Below are 20,565 nucleotides of genomic sequence, written 5' to 3' on the forward strand. Positions count from 1 at the left end.
ACTGATCACAAGAGCTAATGGTATCAAAGGTGACCAGGACTTGAGGCAACCGGTTAGCTGCACTCTTCTGTGGTGTACACAAGAACGCTGGCGACTACGGCTAATAATGGCATAAGTGACACAGGGTAGCGGTATCACCATCACTGGACGCCCAGGCCAGCGGTATCACTTGTGACCTTGGCCAACTTGACTGGCAACCAAGCCCAAATGGATGGCGGCCAACCAAGGACTATGGTATCACCGGCGAATCAGCCCTGGAAGGGGGGGGGGGACTTGATTATAGTGATCAGGGTGGACACTTCGGTCTAGTCAAACTCTATCAAAGTAGCAAGCTGAGCAGTAAGGCTTTGACTTGAGAAATAGTGGGGGCGCTGAAGTGATATAATTAGTCACACACCGAGCCTTGTAATAAAACCAGATAAACGATACATTCCTTTATGAGGACTGCATACACTATGCAATGCAATAAAAGCAATTGGTAAGTATTATTACCACACGAATATGGTATCCATGTACACATTTACCATGCGGCTCTCACTAGGGAGCTAATTTACTTTTAAAACATTGAGATCAGTTCAGTTAGGAACCATAAGCAGAATGTGTATGGCGAAGCCAAGGAACGGTATATGAAACACAATAAAAAGCTGGTGAGGGACTTTTTGGTTGACACCTTTGCGAGTACCTCGCGACCTGATGCAGCTTGTGTTGGAATTTTTTGAGACAATATTAATGGAAGATCCAACGTCGCATCCAGGTCAGCTACTACTGAGACATAGAGACCCTCAACTCCGTTTGTTCAAAGTAGTATAGTTTGGGTGAGCTTACAGCTTGCAATGCGCCGAAAAATAAAGAGATGAGAAAATCTTGATGTGGTTTTTTTGGCGATTCTTTTTAATTAGACGTATTGGAATTATAGCCTTTATGGATCAAAGACCACATCAAGATTTTCTCATCACTATTTTTTGGCGCATTGCAAGCTGTAAGCTCACCCAAACTATACTACTATGAAACACAATAACCTGCCTTATAAATAAGGCCCTGCCCCAATACTTCCCCCGGATAAAGGTGAGTGGGGCTAGACACTAGTCCCAAGGAGAAATCTTTATAGAGTCTCAAGAGGCTTTTGGAGTGGAGACGCAAGTTGGGGCAAAAGTGTTCCAAGAATGCATAATCAGAAGGCAAGTACCAAAACACTGGTAAAACTACCAAGATAGCAACCAATAGTGCGTCAATTTTAAATAGTAGTTGTGGGAAACGCATACAATTAAAAATAACTAATTGAACAATACGCTTAGCAGAGATGGGTGTGTGCTGCAGGGGATCTGTGTGAAATTACCGAATGGAAAAGTCTGAGTCCCAAAAGTCTGTTTTTTCTTCTCCCATTTGTTCGTATATATAGGGGAGACTCCTCACATTCCCCCCCCCCACCTACCCCTATACATTTTCATTAACATATATATGAACAAATAGGGGGTCGGACTTTTGGGCTTCAGACTTTTTGCCCTCGGCCATTGTGTCATATTCTGCTGCCAGGGGTTAACTTTCATGCAAGAGCACTACAGGCGAGAATATGGACGCCGTAAAATCACAGGCAGAGGCACACGCCATAATGTATAGTACGCTCTCAATACAAGGGTCGCGATGAAGGGGCAGTATTGCATCACCAGGAGTACCCTTGGACCCAATGAATTCCATGAAGCATTGTGATCTCACACACTGAACAAAGACCAAGGGAAAGTTACAAAGTCTTTCGGCCGATGCTTCCGGGCTGTTGAGATATGCAAAGTTAGCATCTACTGTGGGCAGACAAAGGTGTGGCTCAAGGAGATGATGGCACGGTTGCTGAAGATCAGAGTGACACTCAGTCGTTTGCAATCACACGCACGATTCCAAACCAAGTGATGCGATACAGTAGCATAGCTCTGTAACCCTCGTGTCCTCATTGGAGAAGTTCAGTCATTGCCAGTGAGCAGGCCCCTGGATGAATTATAGCTTGGTGTTTAACATCTTAGGAATGTCCTCCTTCGTGTCATTATGTCCAGCATTTAATGTTTTGATCCATTTTTCAAATGGTCCAAATCCGTCCGTTACTGAAAAGCCTGGGTTGGGCCTAACTCATTTTAGCCCCATCATGGCTTTGCCATATCCTGGCGAAGTGTTTTAGCGCCATGTAGTTTCACATCTGGGTGTACACCTATGCATAGATTGCTTACTTGGGGCCCATTAATCTGGCTTCCCAACAGCCTGTAGCACCGCAAGCAGTCAACTGGTGGATGATGCCTTGTGTATACTGGATGGAGGTGGCGTGCGCTTGCTCGGCCTCCTCGTCAGCAGCTTCAACATGGTTGACCACGGGGCACTGAAACATCTTGGCACATGGCTGAAGGTTGAGGGGGTGGGGCCATGTCCTGGAGTGGTTGCTTTCCTTTCTCAAGGTCCATTCACAGTTCATTCAGCTAGGGCCCTCCAGACCGCATCTGATTCCAGTCGATTGTGGTGATCCTCAATTTCTTGTTGCCCATGTTATTTAACATCTACATGGAGCCACTGGGAGAAGTGGAGGGGTTGGGTGTGGCCATCTGTTAAGATGGATTTCTAGAATCTGGTTTTGTGGTCAGATTTTAGGAGGCCACCCTGGTTATAGTAAACGGGGGAACTCAAGAGGTCAGCCAAACCCAGTCAAGGTAAGCCTGGAGAGTGGTCAAGGCTATTCTCAGGAGAGTGAGGTGGGTCGGGGGTCCACAGCGAGTCCACACAGTGAGGCTCAAACTAATTCTTCAATTTAGTCTGTTAGTACAAAGATGCTATATTTCTTCTAGGCCCAAAAGACACACGGAAATGAAACAATCAGGTGATCATATATTACTCCCCACTCAATTATACATTATATACGCAGTCATCTTTAGGTTCTTAGAAATGCATTCCATAGCTTGGACAACAAAAACAAGGTAAGTAGTGATAGGGTGAAACCAAAGAGCAAGAATGATACCCTAACTTAATAAGTCCAATCACTATGATGTATGAGGCCTTGTACCCAAAAGTCACAAAGCTTCTTCTCGGGAGAAAGGTCTGGTGTAGGTAGAGTTCCTGTGCTGGTGAAATTTTCCATAAGATATTCAACAATATTAAAAAGGTAGGTAAAATGATATTACTTGCCCGTATTCCCCCCACCCCCCTTCAGATTTTCCAAAATGACTAGGTGGGTCGACTGTGTGGAATGGGGAGTGGATAAGAGGGGGGGGGGTGATGATGAAGGTAGGTTTTCCAGTCGTTTTTTTCGCTGGTGCAGGATGTCTATCGGTTGCGGGTTCGAGGGTTTCTCGGTTTGTCTGCTGGTGCAGGATGCAACCCCTGGCGAAGGCGGCAAGCAGGATTCACAGTTGCAGGACTCTTCTGGACTCCTCACAGGACATACAGAGGAGACTTCCACTGATGGTCACAGCATTGGGACAGTGGCAGGCATCTTCATGTTGCAGTCGAACAAGGCCTTCCATAGCAGGATCCCTTGAAGCTGAAACTCGTCTTGAAGGCAACTTGTGACATGAGCTAGCAACCACTGAAGTAATGCCAATGCACCCAGAATGGCAACAATTGTACCAAGGAAGCCCTCTGGAGAGCTGGCGAGTCCACTGGGAGGTCCAAGGACGCTGTCTAAGGCTCAGGATGCCTGGCTCCTTGTGAATGCATCAAGACTGGTTGGTCCCACCAGTTCAAGGGTTGAAGCATTGCTCAGTGCTTTCGCAGATCAGTTAGGGCTTCACCGGGACAAATGCAGGAAGAGGATCCTGCGCCTCTTCAGGAGTTATCCACGGATATGGAGTCGGCTGCTCTTCTACACAGGATACTTGGCTCCAACGCTGATCTCTAGAAAACGGCTGCAGGAGTCCTTATCCTAAACCCTGGCTGGAAGCAAGTCCAAGCCCACCAATTGTAAGGGTCTTCACAATTCAAACAGCCAGCAGTGGTCCAATCAGGGACCACTGTCAGTTTAACTCATGTCCACGCCCTCAGACTTTTAGGCACCATGGATGTGGATTGGGACCAGACAGTCTCACCCCGTCCTCAGCCAAGCACACAAAGGCATCACTAGCCCGCGCTTTCTCGGGTAGGTGCATGACTGTATATGGGATTGCCTCATCTGAGAAGGCAGGAAGAAGGCCAAACTACAAAATTCTTGTATCACTGCCATTTTTGGAGAAGTACCCACATTTAGTAGCCATATGCAGTAAACACGAATGTGCACAATATAAATAATGCAAAAATGGTAAAAACGTATCTGCTGCCACTAACTTGTCGTTATTAGAAGTAACCAAAAATCCCAAATAAAAAGGGCTAGGGTGATACAAAAGTATCCACATTGCTCTGCACTGTAAGATGCTGTGTGCACTCTCGAAACGTTACCAAAAAGGTAAAAAGACAAATAGGGAAATAGTTTCCCAGTCCTGATCGTCTGAAGGACTATTCGATTTCCTCATAACAAAATGAGCAAAAGGCCAGGGGGGGTGAAGCTGAAGGCTTCACTTCCCTTTAAAAAGCCAGGGCGGGTTCAAAAACAAAAGCAAAATGTTTGGGGGTCCACACCATCCACCATGCAGATGACACAATGGTTCTTTCAGTCCACTGTCACAGTCTTACCTTAAAAGCATTTTAAAATGTCCACCTCTCCGTTACATTGGGATTGAAATTAAGATTGCATAAACAGGAGCTAAACGCAGCTACTGGGTGTCCAGCATTAACAAGGGACCTGGAACTACCAATGGGGAACGAGGAGCTAGTAGATAGCGCTCCGTAAATCTAATTTCCACCGAAGATGCTAATGTAACATTTTCCTCATCATTTATGGCCCCTTACGCTTCAAATATATAGATGTGTCCCAATGTTTATAGATTAGAGCAAATGCAGAGTTAAATTCACATAGTTTGTTCAACATCAGATGGCGAGGGGAGCCAAAAGTAGCTCTTGGTAGTTGGTGTCAAGCTAACTAGGCTCTTCTTAGGCTACCAACAGAAGCTAAATAGCTCCTAGCTCCCCTGAATGTTGAACCATGCGTAGATATTTATTTTTTAAACATGTTTAAGACTATTCATGCTTTTACCACCAACTGAGGAGGAAGGAAGGAAGGTTTTCCCGTAATTGCAAAAGTGGAAAGCGGGAGTGCACTTCTCTAGGGGCATCCAGTAGGCGCACTTGTTTCTAAAACAAACAAACCAAAAAAATCTGAAAATCTGTTGTACGTTCTGCTGCCCAGCTGGCTGTGGGTGTCCGAAATTTCAATATTATCACCCCCATTTTATTTCACCTGGGCTCCCCTTCCTATCTTCTAAATAAGTTGTGTATTGTGGGGGGGAGCAGTGTCCCATGGAGACCTGATCTAATAAGGCTGGATGTTGCCCAATTCAACTCGTCCAAGCACTGTAGCAGGCATTCTCGGCAGCCGACCTTCGGGCATGGAATTCCCTGCCCATTCAGCTGTTTTCGGCCATCTGCATTCCGAAATCAAGCCAATAACTAAACACAGCGAGTTATCGACGTACTTCAGCTTTTACTGATCCCTTTAATCTTTCCTCGTTTTTTTCTTTACCACTGAAATGTTTGGTCACGTTTCTCTTTTTTACTCTGTTAGAAATTGTGAAATATGTTGGGACTGTGCTTTAATGTACAGCAGCCAGCTGCCTTCATGGTTAGTGCACACAGAATTAATTTAAACAAACACATCTAATGAGTTTGAACTATGAAAGGGTTCCCCAACTGAAGAAGTGCCCTTCAGGGATTTACCTGCCAGGGTGGGCTCCACCCACTTCATTTAAACCGCGCGCTGAAAGCCCCCTTCCACCACGTTCCTGCATGTAAAAGGTACCCTTGGGCTCCAAATCTTGAAGCCTCTTCCGAACTTTAACCTCCAGCAACCAATCTCCTCAAAGAGTTTGCCTTGTTGACCTTGAAACCTGCTCCTCTACCCCACCATTACATCATCTGCAGCATTTTTCACAGCCGAGGGTTACGGACCTGCTAACTTGGCACCTCGTGAGTGGGACCCTGGGGCCATGTACATTGGCATGTCCTCAGCTGCTGCAGCAGCCTAAATGAGAGATTCCTGTGCTGTATGCCATGGCGGAGCCATCATGGAAACAGGAGTCTCTGCCAAGCATGGTGACATTTCTCGACTGCAGAGCGCGATTCATCTCCCAAATATGTAAATACTGGCACTTCTGCGCACTGTGTGTATAATTCATTAGGATGGAATGTTGCGGGCCATCAAAGCACTAGTAGATCATTCACGCATTTGATCCAAAGCCAAGCATACGGATGCCAACACAACCTCACCCCCCCCCCGCCACCTCGGGCAACCATCTTTATCACCGGGACAACCAGCACTCAATCCAAGCGCTGTGCAAGGGTGCCAACCCTACCTCCGAGCCAGCTGTATTTCCACACAACGGCCAAACACCATGCACCAATGCCAACTCTACCTCCAAGACAGCCATCCCTGTATCTGGAAAAACGGGTACTCCATTCAAGCCCTGAACATGGGTGCCAACCCAACCTCCAAACCAGCTCTCTGGCCAAACTCCACATATCGTTGCTAACTGGACCCCACAAACAGCCTTCCCTGTACCGGGGACTTCCTGCATGCACTCCAAGTACACAAGGATGTTGGCCGACTATATCTTGGGAGCAGCATCCTCCATGCACTATTTTGAACTCCGCACGAGCACAACTTTAACAAAGTAGTCATCCAGGTGCCGGGCACCGCAAGGATGCGCTCTGCACTTGCATGCAACGCTGACTACCAAAGCGGCCACCCGGTGCAAAGAAACGACCTGCCAAGCTCAGCCGAAGGATGCAGACCGACATGACCTCCAAAGCAGCCATCAGTGCACTCACTGCAACATGCATGTACTCCGTCCAAGACAAGTGGAAGAACACCCACCCTCACTTTGTGCAGCCATCAATGCGCCCAGCGCAACATGAATGCGATGTGCACAAAAGCTGGACAAGAACACCAGGTCAGCAATACCTGCCTCCCTAAAGATGTCAAAGTAAGCTAAATATGCCAAAACCTACACTCTTCAACCATCTGAGTGAATGGCATGACCGGTGAAGTGAAATCCCATTTCTTTGAGCACCTCTCCAAACATGAAGTGGTAAATTCAAGCATCCAGACTTTTCTCCTGGCCTGCGATGCATGGCTGTGGTGTTCATTGTGCCCAGCATCCGCTAGGCCCTCTCCCTCCAGGGGGCGCAATGGAGACCACCATTCCTGCATCAGCACCTTGTGCACGGAGGATCATGGGCGGAGGTGGAAAGAGGTGCACATGTCTTCACTAGTCCATCAGAAGGAGGCGTTCCAAGCAACCCTTACCGGGAGCAGCTGCATGCACGGGTTTAGCACTTTTGGGTGCCACTTGTTTTGTTGAAAGGCTTTCACACTGCGCTCATCATCGTAGTGATTGGATGGGTCAGAGGCTGCCCGCTGCCACATGTGAAAAGAAGGTGGTCGGCCCCAAACATGCTACCGTATATACAAATATTCTCCTCTACCCATTGTTTCCGTTCACTTTGTTGCCCTCTTGGACTGGGCTTTTCAGGATTGTTACCGTCTACTTTCTGAGCACGGTGTGATTTGGCCATTGCTTCGTATGGCCAAATACCAGAGAGCCACGTCTCTCGCGACACATGCATGGAGTGAGCTCGTCCCTGCTTTTGATCACAATGCACGGTTGAAGTGGCGCAACTCCGTCTTGTTGCAGAGGAATGTTATTTCGGTTGCTTGTAGGGCGCATACTACAAATAAAGTCATCTCTAGGCACCAATGGGCTAACAGCACAGGTCTTGGGTACATATTTTCCTTAGGGGTTGCTCTCCTTTCAGATGCAATTTTCCTTAAACGTAAATTCCTTGCATGTGGGCTCCTCATCCTGTGAGGGAAGCATCTATTGGCGTAGCCACTTGTGATGTCACCTCTCTTACATCAGGGCCCTCGATAAACCAAATCCTACGAAAACCCAAATCCATGCCTTGTTTTCAGGACATCCACATAAAATGCATTCGAGTATAGTGAATCTCAAGGGCAAGAAACTGAAAGGTCAGTGGTTATCTTGAAAACCTGGTGTGAAATGTTTCCACTAGTGGACTAATGGGACCACCAGGGTTAGCAAAAACAAACCGGTCTTCCCTGCATTCGAAGCTCAACAACAAACCATGAGACCGGTTGTACTAATGGCCTTCCTCCTATAAGGTCCACATCTATAAGGGAGCAAGCTTCTCAATAGGAGATTAACAATTAATCTCTCTGAACGTGCTTGTCTAGTTTCACATTTACTTATTACAATAATATATGGAGAAAAAAAATACTGAAAAAAAGGTATCAGAAATTAATTTTTATTTTATCAAAATGTAATAATGGTTCGCGACCGACAATAATACAGTGGTGGCATGCAACAGAACATTTCATTCAGCTAAACCCAGAAAGGCAACTCGTACTCGCATAGCACTTGTGCTCCTCTACCTGCCACTGCTGTGGCCTATAAAAGGGCTCGTCTAAAGCAATGCTTTTAACTGGCTTTGCAGCAGGTTTCCCTTTAATCTTATGTGATCCTTCCCCCACCCGTGCAGCAGATCAACATACTGGAAAGAATGTGTATTAATATTTATTTGAATAACAGGGATGCTAATGTCGATGAGAAATGACTTACCGTAGCTAATTTACATATGGCGCAGGAATTCCCAGGGAGAGCGCTTGTGCAAGGTTCTGTCATTAGAACTGGTGGCATACACATTGTCGAGGTTCTCCTAGGCAGCCATCTCAACATATTCTAGGACTGGGAGGATTATATAAACATACTCCAGTCCTAGAGTATGCAGAGAAAGTGCTAGACAGTGAGAGGATAAAAAAAACAATATTGTTGACACCAAAAATGTGTTTTCCACCGATGTAATGACTAGATACCCCTGTACAACAGCACACAAATCAGTGATGAGCCAGTTAACAACGGTGTGAACAAATGCACAACAGATAACCGATGAAACATAAAACAGGTGTCTTAGAAAGGTAACCTCAACCTAGGGGGCGAGTACAGCAAACTAAAGCGGGATGTTGTACAAATACACAAAATGACATTGTTGCGCAGCCCTGGAGGGAGTGCTGGGGCCAGGCAGGTCGGATGGGGGCGGCTCCCTCTCTCGCCTGCAGGTGAAGTTCAAGCCGAGCTTAGCGGGGATCCACCGTCGGGCTGCCTTTGATCGTGGAGTACACGCACCTGTACTTTAGGGCAGGCACCCTGCGCCACGAACATCTCTGCACAGCAATGCCTGTGGCACTCGAGACCCACCCCAGTGTACCCCATGCTTCGCAAACAGCGATTACTGCTGTGCAGCTTTCTGGGAGAGCTAGTCTGCCATTGCAACGTGATGTAACTGGGCCCTGGATAGCACGACCTGCCTTTCCTGCAGCCTCTTTGCGGCAGGTTCTGCAAGGGTTGGTGCATGGCAGGTCATCGGCACAGAGGGAGAGACGAGGTGAAATGAGGTGGGATGAAAAAGACTGGATAGCCTCAGGAGGGCCTTGCGCGAGAGACTGAGCTGCTGCTGCTGCTGCTGGGAACGTCTTGGATGTACGGAGCATAAGGTGGCAGGGGGAGCGTGCGGATGGTCTCATTTGCTGCATGGGTCCGATTTTCCAATAAGCCGCAGTGGGCTCATTGCATTATGAAATGACACTATAAATGGTGAATTACACATATGCCTGTGCCATTTAGTGAACAGAACCCCCAGAATGGTTAAAGACCGATGATTGGCAGGGCCTGGGCTACATTGTAATGTTTGGTCAGCTGCGCCCCCTGTGAAGACTGTGTTCGAATTGGTAAAAACAAAAAGTAGTGTAACTCGGTTTCCCCTGCCCCGCCCGCTTATACTCGCTCTCCTACCCTAGCTCTCCCCACGGACCCCATTCGCAACCCAAAATAGGTCGCTGCACCATGCCGTCCCAAATCAAATACCATGCCCCCCTTTCACAAAACCACAAGGAAAGAAAATGCATTTAAATAACCCCCATTGGTGCGTCATGCCCCCCCCCCCCGCCCCCAGCATGCAGCTTTAAGCAGCCTTCCCCTTCCAGTCACCCACCATTCCCACCTCTTAAGGGACACCTCTAGGGTTATAGCCAGCGCTTTAATTAGGGTAAGAAATCGAGAGGGGGCTCTAGCACGCCGTGTTGCACATTGTCGAGGGTGTGCCCTAAAAAAAAAGTCCTGGCGCACCCTCAAATCCGAAAGCCTTTAAAAGAAGTGCGGCATACATAATTAAAAGTGACCTAACAGACCCAAATGAGTCTTCATACGTGCAATGAAACAGTAAATTCAACTTTAAAATACATATGAAATATAATAAAGGTGCTTAAAAAAATGACCAAAATAAATGTATTTATATATGAAATAGAACTTCAAATCCAAATAGGTCGCTGCACCATGCAGTCCCAAATATTCTTTGAAAGAAACCAGCGATCCTGTTGGAATAATCAAACCAGTTTGCAAACAACCTGATTAAAATGTATTAAAACTTATGTTGGCATTATAAACATGACAGTGACCTCTACTGCTGAAGAGCAGTATTGTCACTCCGTTTTGTGATTTACATTACTGCAAGGAAGCGATCTGGAAGCGATCTGGTTGGAGAAAGTCAGTTCGGAGAGCCCTGCAGAGCCCCGGCTCAAGGGCAATATTTGGAGATTGCCGGGGCTGAGCCCTGGCTAGCCCCGGCCCACTTAAAGCCCTGGGTATAGCCAAAGACCCCAACCATTATCTATACAGATCCTGTGTCTGCAGCAATCCATGTTTAATTGCAGAAGACACAGATCACTGCCGAATGGGGCTTAGTGACTGCTCGACAATAAGTGTGATCTGCCAGGCAGGCCATACAAAGGAGCACGAGCAACCCAGCACCTGCAAGATGGTGCAACACGGTGTGACACGTGTGTTACCAGCAGGTTCAAATCCCCATATGAGAGAAGTTAAATGAATCAATGTGTTCTTTACTGCCTTCCTGGAACGATGCACTGGGTCGAATGAATAAGGGAACGATGACGGATTTCTTCGTAAAGTAAGGGAACATCGTAGCCATTAGTTCCCACCCACTTTGACCTCTGTCTAAAGTGTCAAGCAAGCAGTATTGCACACTTCCCTTTCCCCCTGCCACCAAACCTTTGTTTGGGTTACAATTCAAACATGCCCAGATGTTTCTGCATCCTACCAATAGGGGCAGGAATGTGCCAGCTGGTCAGATAGCACAGCGAGTAGAGCGCTCGCATTGACATCTGTGCAGATCCTGCCGATGCAGGTTTGAATCCCGTCCTTCCGAGGTTAATAAATGAGCACCACACTCCGTGGCTAATAAGCAGCGCTCAGAGGCCTGAGGGTTCGTAGCACTATATAAATGCAAATAATTATTATGTGCACCTGCCAGTAGTCGACCAACATATAAACCAGCACTCAAATCCGTGAGCATCTTTGCATACCTGCCATGAACCAGAAGAGCACTGGAATCTTTTAAAACTCCACTTGCAAACAAAAGATGTCGACGCAGGGTCCATCGCTAGCACGTTTAGCTGCTCTAGCCCAGTATGCAACACTGGTGGTTTATTAGCCACCATTTACCACGAAAACAAAATACCAGATTCTTCGAGGTTTACCGCAAATGTCAAACCCATTTATTGGAGTCTGGAGAATTGTAAAATAGATGGCAAACAAGTACAGCTCTAGAGCGAGGCTTAAGTGGCCACAGCCTTGGACCTATAAAACACATCAATCAAAAGCAGTCCTGTGTCAAAGAAAATACAGCAGCAAGTGGGCGACAGACATTCTGTTAGGCTATGCTACGCCATGTACTTTGCTTATAGCGGGCCTAGGCTATGACGCCCTGATACAGCTGCAAAGCGCTGCGACGGAACAACTGATGGCGAGTGGGTACAGGGAGGGTGGGACCAAAAGAGGGAAGAGCGAGCGGTATAGCGGAAAGGGAAGAAGGGGCACATGAAGTTGGGTTACCCGGATTTATACCACGCACCACAGCCTTTTGCATGGTCTCCAGGATTACTGGCGGAACTGAAAGAGGCGGGAAGGTTGGGTTAGTGGGGAGAGTGGCAAAATGCAAGAAAGCTTTTCTTTTGTGTGGTGTGTGCAGACCAGAAGTAGCCAGAGCTCTGCGTGCAGGTCTGTTTCTAGGTGTTTTACGTCGAGCCAATCGAGGGAAGCCAAGGGCGCCCATGGTGCTAGGATGCCTTGCCCATGACTGCAATACATTCTATCGTGGAGTGGTAGCATTCGGTTTGACGAGCATTTTGAGGGTTATTCAGTTGCTGTGTGCGAGTGGCTTAGCTGATTAACTACAGAGTGTGTGGTGTAGAGGTTGAGAATGTCAGTCCGGGGAGATTAGTGGAGGGCCTAGGGAAACCTGCAGCATCCAGAGTGCCCTCTAGTTAGGAGGAGCCCTTGGACGAGGTTTGGTAGTAATGCCCTTCAGCTAAGGTACTGGTGAGGGGATGTCCTGAGGTATCCTAATGTGGGTTGGCATCACTGGCAGGGGACACTGTACAACGACATTGGGGAAAGACTGGGAACAGGACGAAAAGCAGAACACACAGCAAAGGCTACCAAGTAGAGAGTAGGTGAGCAGTTATCAAGGAGATGTCACAGTAAGGATTCCAGAGGAGCAACTCAGCACCCACAGAAGAAAGTGAGATATGTAGGAGCCAGCAACGCAAATTAAGCGGCCAAAATCATGGTAAGGCACTCAGTGCATTGAAAATACCAAAGGCCAAAACTCCTTGTGGCGAGGGATAACACCACAGTGGGGCTCCCAAGAGCAAAACAGAAGTGGGGCAAAGTTAGAGCATGTGTCGAAGGAACAAAATTGCAGTGGGGCGTATGGGAGAAAATGCCAGCAGGCAGAGTTCCAGTGGGACACCTAGGGAGTAGTACAGTACATAGTTGAATGGTGCACAGGTGCGCGATAGGTGCAATTTATCATGCCACAGAGAGCGAGGCAAAACAAAAATTCAGAACAAAGCATAAAAATGCCTCAGAGGCAAAACAACCTGGTCTGCTCTCAATTGCCCTTGTTCAAGCCCTCTCCATCGAAATCTAGCCCTCTCGAATCTCACCTTTTTCTTCCTTTCTTAAATCCAGCTCCCAACCCCCACACTCTCTCGTCCAGCTCTTCCCTCTCCCCTGCTGCCGTCGTGATTCCTAGAAGGAGTCGTAATACCCATTAGATCCCTGCGTGCCTCTTGCTGTAAGGGAACACAAGGAGTAAGTCAAACTCAACTTTTCTTTCTAAAAGTAGTTTGGGAGTAAATTGGAGTTATCCCAGTCACTTCTTTGTGCAGCAAATTCTCTCTCGTCGGGGCTAAGTTGGAGTTCCTTGAATCAGCCCCTTAGTCTCTCAGGAGTCGGGCCGCTGAAGGCACGTCTCGCAGGCTAATCTATGTGGATGGCAGCTATAGCTTGCAGACAGGAGACACGCCTAGAGGGCAAGGGGCTGCGACACGAAGGCCTCTGATTCGTGCAGATTGTATTCCCATCCGGCTGCAGGTGGCAGATTTGGCAGCCACTGTTCGGAAGTGGAAAGGGCGAACAGATGCACTTGGAGAGCAAACACGCTTGTCCGCAGAGACTGCACAAGGCAAACAGAGGCATTTGTTCAACAGCTGCCACCAGCATCCCTGGAAATCATATTGCTGAGCTGGGATTCCTCGTCTGGACCGAGGCCGTCCAGCACGGGATCCTGAAATCCCATAAGGGGTCCTTCCTCCCGCCATATGACCTCATCGCATCCCCATGTACAATAGTCCCCCACAGAGGAGAGGGGCAGGGAGGAAGCCCGTTTCCTGAACACGGTTACAGCACCCCCACAAACAGCTTGGGTAGAAGGTCCTAAGCAAGGCACGGGAAACCCGAAACAGGCATTCAATCATGAATGCAAATTGGACGATGCTATGGGAAACAATATAGGGGAAATGGTTTTAGCAACAGCTACCCCTTGAGATTAGAACCCCTCGAGGAGAGGTGGGGAGGGAGTGCGGTCACAGAATTGAACAGTAATTACACATGCCTTCTGTTTCTGCTGCCCGGTAAATTGGGTATCTGCGTTTAATCAATAACTGTTTATTAGCCATCTGTGGGCTTTGTTTTTTTAAAAAACATAATTGAATTAAAACATACCATGTCCTTTAATGGGATCAAACATCAAGTGAGGCCAATTCCTGGGGTATCCCGGTTGTCTAAGGTCATGTGATGCCACCTCGTCCATCATCCCCATTGATTTTCACAAAATGGCGCCACTGATGTGGGCACAGGCGAAAAAAATACTACTGAGCTGACGAGCTGGACACTTAATAGTTGTGCATCCGAACCCTTTGACATCTGGGAAATCTAACTTCTAGGTAACGTTGGGAGGCAGAGGAGTAAGTCGTGCATAGCTTCAGCCCTGCCCCCGCACCAATACAGCAAAGGTGAGAGACTTTACTCATTGAGACAGTGGTTCTGCCCTTATCCTCCACAGGTACAGAAGGGCTTGCGGACAGTGTGAGCTGAAGATGGCAAAAGCATTCAAACTAACGTAACAGTGCCTGCATTAGACATTAAGCAAAAACGCATTCCACATGAAGAACACATACAATAGGTAATATATACATATTAGACATGAAGAAAACTAACATAGCATCCAGAGAAATTAACATCGACATGACCAATGTATAAGGTGAATGCAACATAAACGATATGCAAATATAGCTCGATAACATAGAAACAAGAGGGTAGTTAGGCAGCCATCTTAAAAGTGGATGTGACAGCACGTCTCAGAACGAGCACAGGCCTCAAAGTCGTGGGAAAACCCAAAAGGCTGAATCCACAGATATCCATATCCTTGCAGAGCTCAGACAGTGACTGGTTAAAGTGAAATAAGAGAGGATTGGAACGGCTGAATAAAGGCACGAGATAGCAATTTCCAAGACGCATACAGTATTCTCCCAGATTAAGAGCACAACCTGCTTTTGTTAGCCAGGTGCAACAAAACAGTAAGCCAAAAGACTCCATGAAGAATAACTCATGGGTTTTCCCAATGGCAAAAGAAAACACAACACGCACACCAAGATTAGTCAAAACCTCAGTAACTAGAAGGTAAATCTATTCCAAACTTGTTCCTATCGCACGTGACCCATAATTAGAGAACACTGTCCATTCATTACAAGTGAACATAGATAGGACACCTGCAGTACTCCCTGAACGCAGACAGACGAGACACCATACAAGGCCAAGTACAAAGGGACTGCCCAGTCTCGTGGCCCGAGAATGAGGGATGGCTATTTAATTGGAGGAAGAATGTTCCATGGGCCTCTCTCCCCCTCCTCCATGTCTGGCTCATATCCTGATGACCTGACCTGCAAACTGGTCAAGGTTGGTTAGCAATGTGTCAACCTATCAAAATCCTTAGTCATGCCGCCCATCAAGCAGTATGCCAACCAAACCCTTGCTGTGAAGATGTAGTTTAACCTTTATCAATATAGGTGTGGAGCCATTATTTATGTGTAGTGTAACCCAATGAAAATGTTTAACACTTATGGAATCTATATGTAACCAAAACCACCAACCTATCCCATAGGTTTTGTACACTGATATTGTTATGACGTCATTGATGAGGAGTTTGTGGTACTTACCCCAGTGTTTTTGATTGATATGTTGAGAGCAGAGAGACTTGAATGTGTGTATGCTATTCCAGCTTTGTTTTGATGTTAATAAAGTTGGGTTTTGCCAGGCACTTTGTCTACTCCGTCATTGAGTCTGGTGTGGATTGACTCAGATTCCTCTGGGCCCATCTGGGATTTGGGGCCCAGAGGAATCTAACAGTAACTCCTCTCATGCCAGGAGAGACCCTGGCAACATAGTTACAACTTCTCGGGAGACTCCAGATCTTCATTCACAAATATAACCATTGGATATGTGCTCTAAAGGTCAAAACCAGGTTGAGAACAGCTCAAAGTAAGACAAGAAAACATGAACACTTAAAATAGGCCCTAATAAACCCAGAAACGGATTTTCAAATAAATACAAGAATGTTTTTAATAATATTTGTGCAGTTGTTACCCATTTGCATGAAGTTTGTACTGGTCCCTTTCAGCCAATGTAGCCAATCGACAGTGCCTTCTTCAGAAAGTGCATTCTAATAAATAGAACAATAGAAGCCACAGTTCTTCCCGTGCCAAACAAGCGCCTGCGTAACCACGGGCCTGCCTTCGAACACAAAATGGAAAGAGCATTTCACCAGTCCTTAAATACCAAAATCGCCTCCGTCACACGTAGCTCGTCACCGGTACTTAAAGAATGCACACCAATCGTGGGCCACCACATCACGGCACTCAGCTAACATATTTGTGCTTTCTAAAAGAAGTTAAATACAAATAAAAAGTATTGACAAATCCGCAGAATAAGATGGATGAATCAAATCAGCCACTAAGACACCACGCTCCTCTAAATCCACGCATATACAGCGTAAACCGCACCCCATCGACTATATTAATATTGCCAATCTCCCCATTGGTCTCGACGATTGTCACATAAATGGTATCTAGCTGGACAGCCCTCAACACTACCACTTCAAAGAGAAGCTTCTAGATGACCTACAATCAGGATTCAGACTAGGAAATTCCTTTAGTCTATGCTACTGATATAAAACGCTAGGATTTGCGGGACTGCGCACAGGACACGCTTTAAAACAGTGAATCACTCGTAGTTCACCTCCAACATAGTTTATCTTCCTTTTGAATAAGTACCCCAAATGGTCTGCACCGTCTGCAAAACAATTTAATTTGTAAATCTACCCCGCCCAAAAAGAAGATAGAAACACAGGACACTTCAGCATTCCCTTGCAGGAGTTGAAAGACTGCCTTTCATACTAAGGAGCAATGTTGGAGACAAGAAAGAGGGGACGGTCAAATGTGAACATGGCCAAATGCCTTCTAGGCATGCAAATATAATGGGAGACGTTTTACTGAAACTGAATGGCCGCTCAGATACGGATGGGACAAAGTTTATTGAAACTGGATGGCCAAACAGATATGGAGGGGTGAAAGTTTACTGAAACCAAATGACCCCACAGACATGGATGCGACACGCAGATATGGAGGGGAGAAAGTTTACTGAAAACGAATGGCTTCGCAGATATGGATGGGACGGGCAGATATGGAGGGGAGAAACATTACTGAACCTTAATGGTGCAATCCTCTAACCTTGGTCAATAACCGACTCTCCGGGCTGAACTCCTTTTGCCCATCCCTTTCATCAATGACAACACCAATGCCCCAAATAAATCAGTCAGGAACCTAGGAGATATTTTCAATGTGTACCTTATGCTAACCTCCAATCAAATTGTCAATGCGGTACTACATTTTAATTTGTCAATTTCCTGAAAAGAATTCTAAAAAAGAAACATTGTCCTGGACAAAGACAGAAAACTGATACTAAAAACCCTAAAAAAAATAAAAATAAAAAGATAAATAAATAATAAAAACAAAAAAAAAAGTTTGCTTGGACCACCCTCTCTAGATCAACCTCCCCCATTGAAATCCATCACATGCAGGCAAAGATTGTAAGTCTCTAGATACATCCATTTAAAGTAGAACCAAATTGCAAATCATTTAGCAAGCTCCTGGTTTCGGTCCAAAACCACTTCTCAGAACCATGAACAAATAAATGACTTGAGCCTAGCACCTCTGTACAGGACTCTGGAGAGCTTTGCAAAAATCTTTAAAAATGTACACTGCAGCCTACTTAAGCGGTGAAGAGACCATTTGAGCGGTGCCGGCCCAGCTGTGCTGAGATGCACCCAAGCTGCGCTAAAGTTATTCTAGGATCTGTACAAACTGTACCAAGGCTCACCTTCAGTGTCCTGACCCAGTGGAGTATTGGCGAGGTGGATGCAAACTGTGCTTACAGCCACAGGAGCTGCCCAGAGGCTGGCGAAGCTGGGCACAGGTGTGGCCCAGAGCCATGGTGATATCTGCCGGCACTGTGCAGAGTCCCATGCAAGTTCTAAGAAAAAATAAATAAATAAAAATAAAAAAAAAAAATCACTGGTGCCGGGGTGAAGGTCCCCCCCCCACCCACACTGAGGGGGCACAGAGGCTCGCCAGAGTTGTGTCAAACCTCCCAGTCTGAGCAGAGGCCTGACAGAGTAGTTGAGATACTCACGAGGGTTGCAGAAAGATCTGTTCGAGCTGTATCCATCTATGTTGTGATCAACCTTTGAGTTGTGCCACTTCTTGGTCAAGCTGCACTCAAACACGCTCATGTTGTGCAGTTTGACAAGGACAACCTGGGCACCTCAGTCCTCCCAATGGCCAACGCCTATACCATGTAAGCAGCGAAGAGGCTGTGCTGACTTGTCCAGTGCCGAGGGTTTCAGACCTGTGTGCAATGCCTGCCTGGGATGTGCCAAGATGTGAAGAGCTGCGCTGAAGTCCAACCAGGTTGAGCTGTCCTGCAGCCGGTCTGATCTGTGGCAATACCCAGTTATGCTAAGCAGAATGTTCGCAAAACTGTACATAGGTCCACCCAAACTGTCCACAGCACCAGAGCTTTAAGTGGGCGGATGCTAGCCCGGGTCTCGATACGGCAGCCTCTAAAAATGGCCCTCAAACCAGAGCTCTGCCAGGCTTCACAAAGTGGCTTCGCCGAACTAATTTACTAGTTTGTTAAAGTAATGTAAAAGGTGAGTGACTATGCTGCTCTTTGCCAGTACATATCCATATAGGCCTCCTTTAGAAGCACCATCATTTGTGGGGAATTCGAATGTTTGTTTTCTACCAATCAAGGGAAGGGGAGTAGAATATATGGATTGATTTTAGCAACATAGTGTATTGAAGTCCTGTCATCTAAAATCTAATACCACAATGCACACAAATCCCCCCACACGGCCACCTGCTGCCCATCAATTATCGCAATAACATTAATTGAGCTTTGATGAATCTCACCTGTCCAGCACTACCCCCCACCCCCATCCCCCTCATCAGCGGCTAAACCAGATATAGAGCGCCTTTATATCAGATCTATAGGGCAATGCCCAAACCAAAAACACAAAATGCTAGTGTGTTTTTTGGGTCAAAGTGGGCCACTTTTCTTGCTCAAGTGGGCCAGTTTGAAAAGTTACTTCACTATGTGGCTAGTCGTTTTGACCAGTGTTACCGAATAAATATTCTTTCAAATGCAAAATGTGCATAACATTTTATCAAAAAACCTCCGCCTTGGATTCTTATCCAAACAGTCTCTCACAAAAGGAATGAACTGCTATTTGCAAATGTGGGCTACTTCTCATGTTGAGAATTGTATGCCCCAGTCCAACGCTGCTGATAAAGTGTCACCTCAAAACAAAAACCACAGAGCCAGAGGCACACAGAATGTGGATGCCTTCCCGCCTGGGAGGACCACAAAAACAGCAGGAGGGCGCCGTGCAATAAAGACATACGAATCATGGATTTCTTTCTCAAGTACTGCAGGGTTTGGACTTGCACTGATCGGATAGATTTTGATTGGGTTTCGACTTTATATAAGTTAATAGATTTTTTGGGTTGATGTTTTTTTTTTTGGAGTGCGCATGGATTGTATTTAATACCCCTTTCAAAGCGTATCCCACTTAAAACGCTGCATAGAAGCCCCCGTTTCAAGAGGCGCCTGCTCGACAAGTGGAGTTCATGGCTCGCTCCTCTGTGATATCCGACCACAGGAGCGCACATTCTTCACCTGCAGCGAACAGTTCAGGGTCGCGAGAACTGACAGAGTGCTTCCAGCCCACAGAGCTAGCAGCAGCCGCTATCCCCACCCTCAGATGCCGAGCAGCGTGTATTGTTTAAATAGGACTTTTGAGATGACAGAGCGAGCCCCCAAGCTGCTCCCGTGCTTGCACCTCTCAGCAGGCCTGCCACGGCATTGCATGGTACGACTTGTGCTGTCAGAGCCCGCGCTCAGGGGTCAGAGAGGGGCACATACTTATAAGGAGATGACAGGGCAGTGACAGCTGCAGCAGGTGGGGGGAATCCTGGCCCGCGCGGATGCCTGAAGCTGTCTCTGGGCGCCACCAGACACCGGATCCCAATATCTGCCCGTACCACAGGTACTCACTCGCAGAGACGAGGCAACAACCGAGGCGCGGCTGCCGCCTGTGGCACAACACTCCACATGCAGACACGCACGGGAAACATAATAACCACGCCTATTTATTCGGAAACCACCGATTCAAATCATTTGCAGAAAGTAGAGGGTTTTATTATTCCACTAGTAAAAAGTACCCGTTTTCTGAACGGGTTGTTATTGTTATTGTTATTTTGCACTTATATAGCGCCTTATATACCATTGGTATGGTCTGAAGGCGCTGGTAGGTTGAACGCCCTTGGGAACCGAAGTTCATATCAGTAGAGAGAGTCGAGAGAGTCAAAAAGGTGCGTGTGAGCACCGGGTATGTGTACAGCTCGTGCAGTATCGGTGTGATAGCTGTTTTCTAACGGTAGGTGTGGTGGTTGAG

The 20,565-nt window shown here is 46.8% G+C and overlaps 1 protein-coding gene across 2 annotated transcripts in view; it reads right to left on the minus strand.

Moving 5' to 3' along the window:
• LAMA5 (laminin subunit alpha 5) overlaps nucleotides 1-20,565 on the minus strand; it is a 670,647-nt gene that overhangs the window by 456,207 nt on the left and 193,875 nt on the right. The window lies entirely within an intron of this gene.

The sequence above is a fragment of the Ambystoma mexicanum genome, chromosome 3p (genome assembly GCF_040938575.1).
Source record: "Ambystoma mexicanum isolate Mex_15411 chromosome 3p, UKY_AmexF1_1, whole genome shotgun sequence".
In the NCBI taxonomy this organism is placed as follows: Eukaryota; Metazoa; Chordata; class Amphibia; order Caudata; family Ambystomatidae; genus Ambystoma; species Ambystoma mexicanum.